Source organism: Acomys minous (assembly GCF_964271855.1).
Source record: "Acomys minous genome assembly, chromosome: 10".
In the NCBI taxonomy this organism is placed as follows: domain Eukaryota; kingdom Metazoa; phylum Chordata; class Mammalia; order Rodentia; family Muridae; genus Acomys; species Acomys minous.
In genome coordinates, this window is record NC_140491.1 from 94477495 (window position 1) to 94494073 (window position 16579).

Genomic DNA, 16579 nt, shown 5'->3' on the forward strand with positions numbered 1-16579 from the left:
TGATCAAAATATATTTAACTGTAAAAAATTGTTTTAAATAAGAAATATTTAAAAAGAATTAAGCCCTATAATCAGCATGTCAGGGGTAGCCACAGTTTATTGCTTATTGATGATGTAGCTTGCTCGGTTTGCTTTAGCTATCACTGCCTCATACTTCTCATTTTAAATGTGATAAGACTGTGAATGTGACAGTCTTACAGTGAATAAATGCATTCACAAAAAAATAAAACATGGTCTCTCTCTTTCTCTTTCTCTCTCTCTCTCTCTCTCTCTCTCTCTCTCTCTCTCTCTCACACACACACACACACACACACACACAGTTTTGGTTTGGTTTGGTTTTTCAAGACAGGGTTTCTCTGTGTAGCCTGGACTCACTTTGTAGACCAGGCTGGCCTCGAACTCACAGAGATCCACCTGCCTCTGCCTCCGAGCACTGGGATTAAAGGCGTGTGCCACCACGCCTGGCAAATCCTGCCAACTTTTAAGCAAAACTGGGTGTTTGTTTTGAGACAGGGTCTCATGTAGCCAAGGCTGGCCTGAAGCTTGTCGTGCAGACAGGACTGAGGATGGACTTCTCCTGCCTCCTACCTCCTCTGCCTCCAAGTGCTGCAGTTATAGGCATATGCCTCACTCTTGCTCCAAAGGACACTGCTACAAGAGAGAACTTGAACGGCAAAATGAACTGAGATTTTGTGGAGAGACAGCACAACCTCCGGAACAGTTTCAGGTGCACACAAAAGCAGAGCTCTCCCCATCAGTACTGCTTCTCAGTGAAAGGAAAGGCCAGTACATGAAGAGGGGATAAGTCGAGACTGGATATTTGAGAGCCTAAGGGAGAAGCCTGGGAGGAGAGGGTATAAAAGGCAGCCTGGGAGAGTACGACAGAGAAAAACCCGGTGGGTAAGAGGACTGTGTTTAGTAGCATAACTGGAGCGTAGGAGAGGAACCCAATAAGAGCAGGTGGAGGCAAAGAGGGGTGAAAACTGAGGTTGGGGTTCAAGAAAGGCGAGGTGAAAGGCCTCTTGCCAGATCTCCAGAACCTTACTATATCCCTTGCAGACTGGAGGATCCTCAGAATGGTGCAGAATTGCAATCAGATTAGGCAGATGTGAGAGGGGTTCTCTGGGAGAAGAGAACAATCCTGATGGTTAAAAAGTGAACACAGGCAGCTAGGCAGTTTCTAGGTAGCATTAACTTTCAGTGGAATAAACTGTCTGCACAGCTTTAACCATAAATGCTTAGCAATAGAAGTTCATCGTAGTGATGAATGACAAATTATGTAGGGGACATCCATTATTCCTGTTGGGTTTCAGCAACATTTTAATTGCTGACAACGGAAATGACATGTAAATTGCACATATAAATGCAACATAAAATATTTGTCAGATATGCATTTTGAGAAAAATACAAAAGAAAATGATTTTAGAGTAGAAACAAAGTTGGTTCTTTTTTCCTTCACTCTACAAAGGGAAAAAAAAATGAGACACGCATTTTCTTCTTTGATTAGGATAGTCATCCATTCATTTGGTATTACTTAAATTTAAAAAAAAAAAGCAGCTGAATGAGGTAGATATTTCCACACTCAGTGGGGATGCAGCCGCAGGTGGATCTCTGTGAGTTCAAGGCCAGCCTGATCCCAGGACAGCCAGGGCTACACAGAGAAACCCTGTCTCGGAAAACCAAAACAGAAACAAAAGAAAAGAAAAACAAAAAAACCAAATTATTAATATCTTGACTGTACATTTAAAATGTCTTATTTATCAGTCGTTGCATTGTAACTTTTTCCATTCTATAAGCACACAATAGCAAGAAAACAACAACCACAAACCCAAGAGAAAACCAGCTAATGTTTCTAATGACAAGCCATGAGATATCTTTACTCCAACCTTACTGTTTGCTGGCTCCATCCTAAATCTGAAGTATTTACATGATACACTCACATGTTTACCCATTTCCCCCCACAGTCCAACCCTACACAGAATTGTCAATTAAATTCAAGTTTACAATAAGTACCAAGGAGATCGTTTCCCCCAAACAAGTTGCCATATTAAATATTTCTCAGGCTATATCTTTTTTTTAAAAAAAGATTTATTCATTTATTATTATGTATACAGTGTTTTGCCTGCATGTATGTCTGCATGCCAGAAGAGGGCATCAGATCACACTATAGATGGTTGTGAGCCACCATGTGGTTGTTGGGAATTGAACTCAGGACCTCTGGAGGAACAGCCAATGCTCTTAACCATCTGAGCCATCACTCCAACCCCCTCAGGCTATATCTTATAAGATGAAAAACCAAAACATACCATCCAATTAAAATTCAGAATGTATGTTAGATACATAGAGCTTGTACATACAATAATATGCATCTCACAACAAAGCCTTTGTAATTTCACAATTCCTGCCAGCTTTTCCACACTATAACCAGAAAAATTAATATGGTCTCTTATTCTGAGGTGAACTAGTATAAAGATGATTTTTTTTTAACTAAAGAAAATATCATGAAAAAAACAAAGCTACCAAAAGAAGGAACATGAATATATCAGTGGCTATCTGTTAGGGTGATATTATTTTTAAGATATGTTAAGAAGCAGTATTGTGTTGAGCATGATGGCACATGGCTGTAATTTCAACACTCAGGGAGTCAGAGGCAGGCGGATCTTTGTGAGTTCGAGGCCAGCCTGGTCTACAAAGCAAGCCCAAGATAGCCAAGGCTACACAGAGAAACCCTGTCTTGAAATACCAAAAATGAAGAAAAGAAGAAAAGGAGGAGGAGGAGGAGGAGAAGCATGTGTGAAAGTTGCAGATTAATAGGTAGTGTCTAATTATGAACATCACTCATCAAAAATAATTAGCAAAAGCAAACTAGCACAAAATGATTTAAATGAAAGTAGAGCACTCATTATTAAAGGTCGAGATTTTGGGTAAGTACTGAGTCCATGTTCCAATTCATCATTTCTTTATCAAATTTAGAAATAATCTGGAAAACAGCAAAAATCCGTCGTTTGTTACCTATTTTTTTCTTTTGCGAAATCATCAGGATGGATTCTGGCACGTCTCCAGCCCGTGACATACTGGGAAGAGCGTGCACCTGCCAAGCTCAGTGCAGAAAGCACACAGGACAAGAAGGAGGGGAGAGGGGAGATCAGACCTGCTGTTTTGGGAAGCAGAGAACTCATTCTGTTGTGGGTTGTTCCTTTGGCACAATACCATTCAGTTTCCTTACCAAAACATCACCGGCAAGAAATCTTGTTTGCCTTGGGAGGGGTTATAGGCTCGAAGAACCAAAAAATCTGAGGAAATATCCACTCAGGGAAGGGAGAGTGGTTGGAAGAAGAATTCAAGTGACTTTGTGAGGTCAGGAAGAAGCAGAGATTTCAGGAATGGAATGGAAACTCACCGTTTTGCATAGATGTCAAAGGTCAGAGTGCATAGCCATTCAAGCTTCCCAGATGCAGGAAAAATGAACCGCCTATCCCTGAGCTCTCAATGTAAAACCGAAGTCCTGGGGCTCAGTTGTTTCTGCCTTTGACGTCGGGGACAAGCCCCACCATGCACAGTCTTGGCAATGCTCAAAAGTCAGACCCGCCCAATTTCTGAGCCCTCGCTCGGGAATCCCCTAATACTCCTTCTCCCCGTCTGCCCCCTCCCGCGCCAGAGGCCAGGGACACCTTTGCCTTCACTCCCCACCTTCTCCTGGCCCTCTCGCTCTTAACAGCATCGGTCTCCATGGCGACCTGAAACCGCAGCTCCTATTGGCTCGTTCAATATGAGGGCCGGGCCAATGGGGAGGACCCGTCCTCTCCTTCCGCCCAATAGGGCGGGCGCGAAGCCTGTCTAGGGGACGGCTGCGTGCTGACGTTCCCGGGTGCCGGGACTGGCCGGGCAGGCGGGCGGGCTGGCAGCGGGGCGGCGGCCTCCGGGCAGTCTAGTAGGCTCCAGGGCTGAGTGCGCGTGGACGCCGGCCGCGGCGGCGGCACTATGGGCACGGGGTAGAGGCGAGCTGCCGCCGCCACCGGGGTGGTGGGAGAGCCTCTTCGGGGGAGGGGGCGGGTGGGGAGGGAGGGGCGGGCAGCAGCGCGGCTGCCGCACTTCGGCCAGTTTGCTCCGGTGCCGCAGCGGCGACTCTTCGGCGCGGATGTCCCTGGTCCTGGGAGCGACGACGGCCTCTGCCTGAGCTGGAAAGTAAGTGTGCGGGGCTGGCGGGAGGGCGCGGGGCTCAGGGGCGCGAGCTGCCCGGAGCGCGCTAAGCCGGGACTTGGCAGCGGCCGGGCGCCCCCCGCGGCTCCCTGGCCCTGGTCTCTCAGTCCCCGCCGCGTGCTCCGCCAACCAGCCCGCCTCTCCCCTCCCCCCCGGGCGGCGCACAACTTTGCCCCGCACGCCTCGGCTTTACCGCTTCTCCTCCCGCATTCCGTCACCGCCTCCCGAACTTGAGCCCCGCGGCTCCCGCGCGCCGTCGTGTCTGAGGCCGGCCGTCTCTAGGTCCAACCCTAGCTCGGTCGAACCAACCGCCTGCCGCTGCCTCCCACGCCCGCCGCGCGTGTCGCCCGGGCCCCCGTAGCCGCGCTGGTGCGCGTGGCGACCGCCGGGCAGGTCCCGGGCTCCCAGTTCGAGGCAGCAAACCGCACGCTCCTCCCTCGCGGGCGCCCCAGCCTCAAGGCTCCCGGCTGCTCTCCCGCGCCACCCTGCCTCCTTGAGCTGCCAGGAGTTGGAGCGGAGCCGCTGCACCCCTCGGTGGATCTGGGGTCCCTGTCCCTTCCTATTGCTTGGGAAACCAGGCATCAGCAGCAGGGCCGGGGTTTGGCGCCGCGGTGACCGAGTGCGACAGCCCGGGAGCGCAGGCAGTGGAGGCGCCACGGTTGCTCGGGGCGCCGCGATAGGCAGGTGTGTGTGTCCAACGGGCGACGCGCGCTGCCAGCTCGTAGGCTGGCGACAGATTGTGCTGGAATGCAAGGAATGCACCAGGGACAGAGTCCGCACGGGCCGCGGCCGCACTAGCGCCTTCCCGGCCCTGGTCTCGCCGCGCAGCCAGAGGTCACGGAGCATCTTCTGAGCTGGTGAGCCTTGTTCACACTCCTGCCTCCGCTTCTCTCCCTGCGGCAGAGGGCGGTGGAGAGTGAAGCGCGTTAGTTTCTTGAGGCTCTAATCGTTCGGGGTTTTTTATTTTTTATTTTTATTTTTTTTGCTGCATTGGTCTCCAGGACCGTGAATTTGGGTGTCACTGTACCCAAGGTTATTGATCGTTGCACAAGGCTCTTGGCAAGTTTGCTTTTGCAAGGTTTGGATAGCGCATGTTTTTAAACCAGGGTTTTCTCAATACCCGCAGAGACAGGGCCGAATGTTCTTGAGTGACAGCTTGCAGCCAACATATTTTAGCTGTATCAGAAAATGCCTTTTAGTGCTCCAGGTCCGGGCTTTACTGCGAGAGATCTCGAGAGCATCACTGCTGTCATAAGGATCGGGATATTTTCCCTCGTCATACTGGGCTGTGTTTAGGCCTCGTATAATACATAATGAAAAGAAACAGAGCAGCAGTGTTTGGCCAGCGATGGGACAGATAGAACTGTCTGGTACAGTTAAATTCGGGGCGTGTAAGTTACCACTGCAAGTAAACAGGGGATATCATAGTCATGTATATTTCAAGATGTAATTTTTTTTTTTTTTAGTGGAAAGCGCCATTTCTCTCTTTGTTGCTGAGTTTAACTGAATAAAAAAGCACAGTCCTCCAACTTTTAAAGATTGGGAAACATTTACAAAATCAACAACGGCTAGCATACGTGGGGGGGGGGGGTGTCCCTTAATACAGAAAGGCAAAATTTTGGCAGACGCTATCCCAGATCTGGGGGTTAGGTTTTTGCTTTTGAGAAATTAGAAGAATGTGTCTCTGTTTAGATGGAGCGTATTGCATGGAAGTATCTTCATTTTTAATACCTGAGGAACAGTTGTAGAAAATGGCAATGTGAAAGCAAGAACGGTGTCTGGAGGACGTGTTTCTGGCCGTTTCAAAGCATGCCGTGTGCGCTTTCATTCCTCACCGTCTGCTTGGAAGGTTGCAGGGACTGTAAAACCTTCCTGACTTGCTTATTTTGCGTTGGAGTCAGTAAAATAAGTCAATTGTTCAATCAGCCACCTGTCTCCTGACCCCTATTTAGCATGCATCAAGGGCATTGAAAAGTCTGCAGGCCTTTTAAGTTAAGCCCAAGGGAAATGAAATGAAAGGTTGTGTCTTCTGGTTGCTACGTTGTTTTTCAGGTATGTCTGTAATCAGCGAACCTTCTAATTTAGAGCTTTAATTCGCCTATAGTTACAATGTGGACGATTTGGGGGAGGTGTTTGTAAATGCGGACAGGAAACTTTTATTATGTAACAATGCATTATAACAGTTTGACTCCTGCTTGTTTAATTTGACTTGAAGATTAGAAAGTTAAAAGTAGAGTGGGCGGCAGCTTCTCTTGTGGCTTGTCTAATATGCGTGAGGCCCCAAGCTCATTCCCTGCTCTTGCTCCTCAAAATGTAAAGGGAATTTTAGTTTCTCTAATGCATCAAAAATGAAAATTTTTGTTCAGATATACAGCGTGCATATGAGCATGACTGAGCAGATAAGTTTTACCTGTTTCAGGTAAAAAGCAGGCTTTCAATTGGAAACACATGCTGTTAGTAAGGCTTAAAGAGAGGAGGCTTATCATCTATAACCATCATGATATCAAACTGTTTTGACCAAAGTGAAGGTCCGCTTTACCTTCTGTTATTATGTAAGGAGAAGGCGCTGCATTTGGCATGTGTATGCCGTAGGGAAGATTCCGAAGTGGGAGGGATTAAGTGTGCTGCTGGGTCTTACTTACCTCTGTGTTTTTGGAGGAAGCTAAGGTAGTAGGAAAATGACGGCAAGCCTGAAAGAAGGAAGCAGTTACAACTGAGCCAGAGAAAGTCATACACATTGTTGCTGCATAAGCCAAGATAATCCTGTGAGTGTATCTGACATAACATAATTTTAAGGAGCCCACTACCAGTTTCAATATAATAAAAAACTGAGTGATCATATAAACTTGAATATTTAGATTATCTGAATTAAAGCATAATTGCAATTTTATTTCTTCTGTGAAAATTGACAATTTTTTTTAACTACTTAAGTTGATTTTTAAAAATCTAGTTGTTATCATCTTTTAAGCTGGAAGCCTTTTTTTTTCTTCTTCTGTGTTATTATCCAGAGACCTATTTAAATAGATTTTCATAGCTGACATGATGCCAGCTATTTGGCAACTTGTGCTCCTTACCTGCCTCCTTTCAAAATCAAGATATTTTGAGAATGATCTATGTTCTGAAGGTTTTAATTTACTTTAGGAAGTAACTCCTTGCATAAGTCTAAAATGGAAAACAAGTTTTTCTTTTTTTTTTTTTTTAAGACAATTTTGCTGTCCTGGACATGCTTTGTAGAATAGTCTGGCCAGAGATCAGCCTGCCTCTGCCTTCCTGAGTGCTGGAATTACAGGTGTGTGCCACTGTGCTCAGCCAACTTTCTCTCCTTTTTTAGTGATTTATTTATTTGCTATATATACACACAGTGCTCAATGCATATACAGCTGCACGCCAGAAGAGGGCATTAGATCACATTATAGATGGTTGTGAGCCACCATGTGGTTGCTGGGAATTGAACTCAGGACCTTTGGTAGAGCAGACAGTGTTCTTAACCTCTGAACCATCTCTCCAGTGCCCAACTTTCATTTTTAATTAATAAAAAATAGTTTGTTATAGGGTTATTTTAGAGCATAACATCGCTGAAGTTGCTTCAGTTCTGGGGTAATTCCTCTCTCCGTGTGGAAAATAAGCTGCAGCACCTGTCTGCACTGAAGGGGAAGATGGCTCTGGAACAGAACACCAGTGGGCAAGGTGTTTGGAGAATTAAGTAGCTATTTCATGGCCAAACTTTAACCACAGGTAGCTGTTCAAGAGAAAGGTAAAACCGTCAGGCACAGGCATATCAAGCTTCATGTGGTGGCACGAAGTGATACGCTGGCTGTCAGCTGGTCGTCTGTATGCCAGGAGTGAGCAGCCGAGGAAGGAGATCAGGCCTGAGGGTGCCAAGACCGCCAGCTTGTATCTGTGATGCTCTCACGGCACTGAAGTGCTTCTCACATTGCCCCTTCATAATTCAGTGGAGTTATCTAAATCTTTTGGGGCTAGGTTGTAGTGACCAAATTGGGGGTGTGTTACATGCAGGTACCCTCAGTAACACATAGAACTGCTTTGTATATCCACTGGCTAACTTGCTTTTCTTTTTCTTTTTCTTCCTTTTTTTTCATAGCTTAGATTTCCTTGCATTTGATATACTAATAAATGTTGGCCACATTGCTGATCATTTTATTATTCACAGCCTTGATACCATAGTTTATCATGTGACTCATAAATTCATGGCTGATGATGAATTGTCAGTAGGGGTTGGGTTATAAAATTTTAATGGTATAAAATATGTAAAACACAGGAGTCTCCAAACTCCTAGGCATATCACATGAAGCCCCTTTCACGTGCTGAATAGTGAGTCCCTGGATGGATGGGCAGTCGCTGTTGGGGAGACTGTCCTCACAGAGCTCAGACCTGTCAGTGGAGTGTGTAGAGGGAGGGCAGAGGAGCCAGGAATTCTCTCTGTGACAGCCACAGTGTGAATGATTTCCACAGGTGTTGTCTCAGTTAGGGCTCCTGTGGCTGCGACAAAGCACCATGACGAAAAGCAAGTTAAGGAGGAAAGGGTTTATTTGGCTTACACTTCCACCTTGCTGTTTATCACCGAAAGAAGTCAGGACTGGAAGTCAAACAGAGCAGGAACCTGGAGGCAGGAGCTGATGCAGAGGCTGTGGACCGGTGCTGCATATTGGCTTGCTACCCCTGGCTTGCCCAGCCTGCTTTTTTATGGAACCTAGGACCACCAGCCTAGGGATGGCACCACCCACAATGGGCTGCTCCTCTGCTCTCCCTCCCTCATCAATCACTCTAAGAAAATGCCTTACAGCTGGATCTTAGGGAGGCATTTTGTCAATTGAGGTTCCTTCCTTCTAGATAACTATAGTTTGTGTGTCAAGTTGATTTAAGACTGGCCTTAGCCTATTTATTTCATGTGAATTTAGTGATTGCTACTATCTTAGATAGTGACCCTGTTTTCCCTAACCTGGACTCCCTATGCCACCAATACCATCACATTTGTCTGGCTGGAGGAGGGGAAGCCCTCTTTAGGGGACCAAGGCCATTTACCTAGAGCATAGATGTGGTGCCTAGTATCGGGATAGAATTTAGAGTTCTACATATTTTGTCATAAAATGCTGTTGTGTAAAAGTGTGATTGTAGTTGAACTAGGGTTATCCAAGTACAATGGAGGCTGTTTGTGTTTTATTTTGTTTTGTTGAGGCAGGCTTTCTCTGTGTAGACTTGGCTGTCCTGGACTTGCTTTGTAGACCAGGCTGGCTTGGAACTCACAGGGATCCACCTGCCTCTGTCTCCCAAGTGCTGGGAATAAAGGTGTACACCACCACACCTGGCTCAGTGGAGGCTTTTAGGTGCTGGTCTGGAATTTTTCATAGAAATCAACAGCCTACGTAACAGACCTTGAAGTCCTAGGTAGATGCAACCTGGACATCTGATTAATTATGTCCTCTTTCTTACATTTTAAACTTAAGATGTGTAAATTGGGGGGCTGAATGAGGAAGACTGGTAGTGGTAAACCTTTATCACCTTGACGAGCTCTTTAACATTTGGAAGCCAGTATCCTTTTAAATTACAAGGACTTGGCTGGGCAGTGGTGGCGCACACCTTTATTCCCAGCACTTGGGAGGCAGAGGCAGGTGGATCTCTGTGAGTTTGAGGCCAGCCTGGTCTACAGTGCAAAAACAGGACAGCCAAGGCTACACAGAGAAACCCTGTCTCGAAAAACTAAATATATATATATATATATATATATATATATATATATATATATATATATATATATATGGGCTTGAATACCAACAATCCAAACGTCAAGTTTCCTAAGTATGCATATACCATCATCTTGTTCCCATCGTATCCCAAGTCTTTTTTTTTTTTTTTTTTTTTTTTGGAGACACAGCTTCTCTGTGTAAACAGCCCTGGCTCTCCCAGAACTCAATTTGTAGACCTGGCTGTCCTTGAACTCACAGAGATCCACCTGCCTTTGTCTCCAGAGTGCTGGGAATAAAGGTGTGTGCCACCACCATCCCACTACAGTTAATCTTTTGATCTAATTCTGTTTATCCATAAAATGGAGTGCTCTAAGTGCCCACCTCATAGTGATCATGAGGACTAAGTCCACTAACGTGTGTGAAGCCCAGGCAGGCAGGCCTGGCTTGGCACTCCAACACATGTCTTTACTTTTCTTCTTATGTTGTAGCATGTACTGCATGTAGACCAAATGACTGACAGGCTTCAGCGCTGTGGCCAAATGACCATGGACATGAACTAGATTCAGGAAAAAATAACCCAGGGCAGGAGGGAGAAGGGAGGGGGAGGAAGAAAAAGAAAAGAAAGATAGTTGAAACCAACAAACAGTGGTGTGTAAAGATATCAAAAGACCCTGGTTCTGGTTGTGACTCTGCCACCAGGCAAGTATGTTTCTTAAACAAGTTTTTAACTCCCCTGAGCATTAGTTTGTTTGTTTGTTTTTAATTTACAAAAAGGAGGGAGTCGGGCTGTGGTCTCCTGAGTCCTTCTGCTACGTATTTTCACAGCTTTTAGAGCATTAAGCATTGTCTCTCTAGTGCATTTTTTTCCTCAGCAAGAACTTGCTGTCTTCTTCAGAATTTATTATATTACAATTTATCCTTGAGGATAAAGAGGTAAAACTGGAGTTGTATGCCCACAATTTTCAGCTCCCGAGTACACAAATGTAGGGCTGCACATGCTGTGTGGCAGTGGTTGGGTGTAGAACCAATGAGGCCGGGGAGGCTCAGCGAGGCTGCAGCCAGCAGGAGCTGCGCAGCAAGCTCTCGGGATGCTGTGCACCCAGGCTGCCACAGCCGTGTCCTCCGGGACTCATTTGTTAACCACCAGTCCCCATCCATGCACAGGGGAACTTCAAGGCTGCATGTGATGGAAGCTGCGTGGAACGGAGGGTGGTGGCTGCAGGGGACTAAGCTGGCTGGCATGAGGAAGTCCTACTTATTATTTCCTCAGATGGTTTGGAGAGCCCGCAAGGAAATTAAGCAGGCAGGACACACAATTGTCCCTCTGAAACAATATTTTCTTTGAGTACTTCATGATCATAGGAACTTTCTGTTCTGTATTTCATACAATGTGGACTCTTCCCCATGCCATAGCCTATGTATCAACATTCAGAAATTAGGGTGGCTTTTAACTGCATGGCCTTACTTAGTTTTGTCTTTTCAGTATAAAGAAAAAAAAATTAATAAAAAAGCTTAACCCGTGTCCTGCTTTTCCTCACAAAGGTGTGGTGGGTTGGGGGCAGGGCTAAACAACTGAAAATAATAGCTTAAAAGTAGTGAAATTGGCCATTTCCCTTAATGCATTATCTTCAAGGGGGAATATGAATTATACAGTAATATATACTATTAAATGAATACATAGTGTCACAACCAAAGTAAACATGTGGACAGATCTTTTGGTGTCTGTACCTTTACAGGAAACCCAAACTTTCGTGTACAATGGAAATGAGTAGTAGTTACTGTGCCATGAACAGAGCTGTTTTCTGACCCTCCGTACCCTATAGTGCACAGGAGACAAAAGTGAATTAGAGTCTTATTCCTGGGCACAATCAAGCCTCCAAGCGAGGAGGCTGTAGGCAATTGGTGTTTTAGGTATAGTTGGAGTCTTACCATCTGTGAGATCATTGCTATTGCAATTTAGAGAACTCATATTTAAAACGATATGTCTTACTGAAAGTGATTCCTTTTCTTTTATTTTGACCAACACCTGTAGATGCCCGCTGTGTGAGACTCTGCTGGGCTGCAGGAGTGACTGCAGGAGTGTCATAGGCCGCATGGAATCTCGGTCTTTTAGGAATCCTTGATAAGTTTTATAGGCTGGTTGGGGAAGATAAGACACATGAGCCGAAGCCTAGCCCAGAAGTCTTGGTTTATAACCAGATATGTAAGATTGTTCCACTGGTGTTAAGGAAGAACTACAAAACGACTAGAATTTAGCTTTTACTTCTGCTTGATTAGCTGTTTATTACTTGATAACTTACTCAAGTCTAGCGAGTCAGATGTGTTAGCCACTGTAACTGACTTCGTTTGTAAGAGGCTTGAAATGGAAAAATACTCCCTTGCAGCAATAAGATAGAGACGTCAGAACAGGTTACCTTTATGAATTTGATTACATCTCTTCTTCAAACAGTTTACTCAACAGCTTATGTAAAATAATTAACCATAATGAAAATACAGTAGTCATGACAGAGTCATTGATGACTCAAGATTTGCCATGTAGTAAGTTCTTATTTTCTGGGGGGAAAATACCCCAGTTTAGTGTGTTTTGTGCTTTCTTTCATCTTGTATGCAATTTGTAAGTCTGAACTTGCTATTAATAATATTCTCTTCTAGTGCTACAAATAAACAAAAGAATGATTTAAAAATCTCTCAGGACATCTGCTGGAATAAATAGTCTCATTGAATCTTACCTTGACTCTTAGACTCAAGCACTGATGGGAAATTTCTGCTTATTGTCATTGACTGACTAAGCAGCGAGGGACCATTTTGATAAAACAATAAGAAATCAGAAACTTCCCAGGACTTTACGAGGATAGCTATTAATTTGAGGCTGATAAGAACAACTTTGCCATTAAATGTCCAACTCAGCTCTTTGTAGATACAAATGTCATTCTGAAATCTATCACGTGTTATCAAGTATCAGTTTTCCAAAATATTATTCAAAATTTTAAATACTGTTTCCAGTAGGTTAATTAAACCTGTAAATCACCTATTGTGCCATCCAGTGTATTTTGTCAGATCACAGGCAAAGAGTTCTTTCCCCCTGAACCATTTATATTTAGCAGCAGGGATTCAAGTCTTTCTGTGACTAACCTTGAGGGAGTGAGTTATGAGACATTACTTACCCACACTTTCCAGCAATCCCTTCTCTTTATTGCTGCTTTGGTAATCTGAGACCTGAACAGCAGTTTTATAATGCATGATGCTTCAATGAAGATTTTATTTTATTTTTTTCCTTTTTCAAAAATTTCTTTTCTAGCCACTTGCTAGATAAATAATTCATGTGTCAAATTCCCTGGTAACAGAATTAATTAGAAAATTCAAACAGATTGATTCATCTTCATGTAACCCTAATTGTCTAGATTGTAGCTCGAGTGAGCTGCACTTACATAATGCCCTCTCTGAAACCATCAGTAGGCAGCCAGCATATGCTAGGACCAGCTTGGTCGGGGTTGGGGAATCTGACACTGAGCAAACTTGATAGCCTGTCTTTTGTGGTGTAGTATAGGTTGTGTATCTTAGTTGAAGTGCTCGGGACCATAGTGATTAGATTTCAGAGCTGTTTGTTTAATTTGTAATATTTGAATAGACTGTTGACTGAAAATCCTATCTGAAAATACAAGCTAAAATTTGTTTCAAAACCTGGAACTTTAAAAAAAACTATTAAGCCCATTTTAAATTTATTTTTTAATAATTTCACACACATATGGAATGTATCTTGAAACTTAAACTTATAAAAAAGATTATTTTATTTGTGTTTGTGTGTGCCCGAGTGTTTGTATATATATCACATGTGTGCTGGTGCTTTTCGAGTCCAGAAGAGGGAGGTGGATCCTCTACATGTGGTTGTGACCCACCCAGTGTGGGTGCTGGGAACTGAACCCGGGTCCTCTGTGAGAACAGGGAGTTCTCTCACAGTTGTCCCGTCTCTTCAGCTTCCTCAACTCAGAACTTTCTGGTGCTGACATCATACTCAAAGCATTCAGAATATGGAGGGCTTGGATTTCAGATCTTTAGATAAGAAGTGTTCAATCTGTAATAACTTTCAGCTGAGGATGAAAGACAAGAGTGCATACAAAGTCCAGAGCTTTTAGAAGGAGAAATGTTACTAAAATCCTAAGAGTATCATTGGCACAAAATATGTAAATAAAATAGGAATCTACATATCTTGTTTTGATCTTGTAGGTCAACTTAGGAAACCAACTTAAAGCTTTAATGGTATAATTAGAAACGTTCTTATATGTCTTATGGTCTTTCACTCCGGTATTTGATTTAATAAAGTTTAATAAGCTCCTCCTTCTCCCTCTGTTGTTGTTATTACAAGGTCTTGATGCATAGCCCAGGCCAGTTCTGAACTTGAAATTCTCCTGCCTTATCTTCTGTGATGCTGGTAATAGTCATGCATCATATCTGTCTATCTACCTACCTATTGTTGATGTCATTTTTATAAACCATGTTTGTTTCTCTTAGCTTATTTCTTAACCCAACTATCACACAAGTAATTGAGACTCTTTTATAACACAAGGGTTCAAAGCACAATCTGAGCAGTTGAAGTCTGTTCTTAACCCTCTATGCTATTTTATCTTACTCCCAGGAAACATCCCAGTAAAACTTGCACTTTGTAGCTTTTCTCAGCTCTAGATCCTTCCTCCTGATCTTCCTTGGACCCCTACCCTTGGCTCAATCACCTGAAGAATCCCCTGGCTCCTCCTCCTCTGGCTGGCAGGAAGTCCCTCCCTTGCTCATTGGTTGGCTGTAAGCTGCTTTATTCAGGAGGACAGTTGGGGAGCAGAGTTTACAGGAAATCAGAATTTAGACTACACAATAACTTTATGCAATATCTATCTATCTATCTATCTATCTATCTATCTATCTATCTATCTATCTATCTATCTAAGACACGGTTCTCTTTGTAGTCCTGGCTTTCCTGGCGCTCACTCTGTAGACCAGGCTGGCCTTGAATCCATGGAAATCTGCAAAAGGCATGCACCACCACTGCCCAGCATTCCTTTCTTTCTTTCTTTCTTTCTTTCTTTCTTTCTTTCTTTCTCTCTCTCTTCCTTCCTTCCTTTCTTCTTTCCTTCCTTCTCACGTATACTTTTACTTAAAATGAAAAAGTGTGTGTGTGTGTGTGTGTGTGTGTGTGTGTGTGTGTGTGTGTGTGTGCGCGCATCTTCAGGTGTTGGCTTGTCTTCACCTTCCACCTTGTTTGAGAGGAGGAGGTCTCTTTGTAATATTTTTTAGCTGTGCATGCCACACCTGTTAGCTTCTGGGAATTCTGCTGGGCCTGCTTCCTGTCTTCCTGGAGGTGCACTGCGGTTACAGAGGCTCCTGCTACAGCATGTTTTTTGTTTTGTTTTGTTTTGTTTTCCTTAGGTTCTAGGCATTCAAAGTCACTGAACCATCTCCTTAACTCTTAATTGATATTTCAATTGTGAAATGATTATGAATTTACATGTACCTATGGAAAATAACACAGGAAAATTTGGTATAACCTTTACCCAGGTTCCCTCAGTGCCTAGCATAAGTAAACTGTAGTCCAGTGATGACGTAGGGCGTGGTCAAGACACGAACGTTCCCATCACCATAAAAGCTCTTATGTTACCTCATGCAGGTGTGCCCCACATTTGTGCAACCCTTTCACACTTTCACTTTTACCGCTTTGTCATAATAAGAATGTTATGTAATGTGAGTATATTAGCATTTAATTTTGGACTTTTCCTCGCTCATCATAACTTTTTAGAGATTCATTCAGATTGCTGCCTTCAGCATTAGCCTGTTCTGTGTGTACACATCTGTGTACATGATGTGAACATGTAGCTGGTTAAGCCAGACATGTGCAGGTTCTCATTTATAGCAAATACAAGTCAAGGCGCTGTAGATGCTAAACAGGTGATCTCACAGGATGCCGCCTTCTTTCTTTTTTAGCCTTGGCTGTGCTAGGTGAGCACTCTGCCCGAGCCGAAGCTTCAGCCCTGTTGATACTATATTAATATTTATGTTTTTGTACTAGCAAGTTTGTATTTCCCTGAGAAAAAGTCTACAAATACAAGTATCTCATTAAATTACATATGATTTAAGTTTTCTCTCCAGAATTATACACTCAACCTGATGTTTCGTTGAGTTAAGATGAAAGTTTTTTAAAATTATATTCATAGCTTTGGAAAATTAAAAAAACTTGTCTATATAAGATATTTTGCTATTATTTTGTAAGTTTTATTCCCTGTGAGTTTATCTTATTTTATTAAGACACCGTCATTGATTTTAAGTAGGATCATAGTGACTTGGTTTCATGGTTGTTTGGTTGATTCTTTTATATTGTGTATTACTTTAACAGCAGCTGTATTTAATTTCCTGTAACAGTATTATATTTGTTGATGGTTAATTTTTGGTTTTTTAGAATTGTATTATATGTGATCATGGAGAATATCCCTGTAGGACAAGAGAGGGCAGGGCGGCCAGGGAGGGCCTGGCGGTCGATGGTCTCAGCAGCCAGGAGACCTGGGGTGGATTCCTAGAATCTGCAGAAGGGAGCCCAGCCTTTCCCCTGAGCTGCAGGCCACCAAGAGACCCTGCCTCAAAAGCAAGGGGCAAAGTACCTGTAGAGTGACCCTGGAGGCTGTCTTCTGGGTGCT

General features: G+C 43.7%; 2 protein-coding genes across 14 annotated transcripts in view; one reads left to right on the forward strand and one right to left on the reverse strand.

Moving 5' to 3' along the window:
• Positions 1–4040, reverse strand: part of CCDC148 (coiled-coil domain containing 148) — a 281360-nt gene extending 277320 nt beyond the window's left edge. For both annotated transcript variants that reach the window (XM_084799663.1, XM_084799664.1), the window contains exon 1: positions 3401–4040. The gene's annotated coding sequence lies outside the window, so the exon portion shown is untranslated. The remainder of the gene's footprint in view (positions 1–3400) is intronic.
• A 22-nt stretch (positions 4041–4062) lies between these two features.
• Positions 4063–16579, forward strand: part of PKP4 (plakophilin 4) — a 213853-nt gene continuing 201336 nt past the window's right edge. For 9 of the 12 annotated variants that reach the window (XM_084799657.1, XM_084799653.1, XM_084799647.1 and 6 more), the window contains exon 1: positions 4063–4185. The gene's annotated coding sequence lies outside the window, so the exon portion shown is untranslated. Of the gene's footprint in view, positions 4186–5038; positions 5058–16579 lie in introns of those variants that run through there. The other 3 variants (XM_084799652.1, XM_084799651.1, XM_084799655.1) reach the window with 2 other exon arrangements.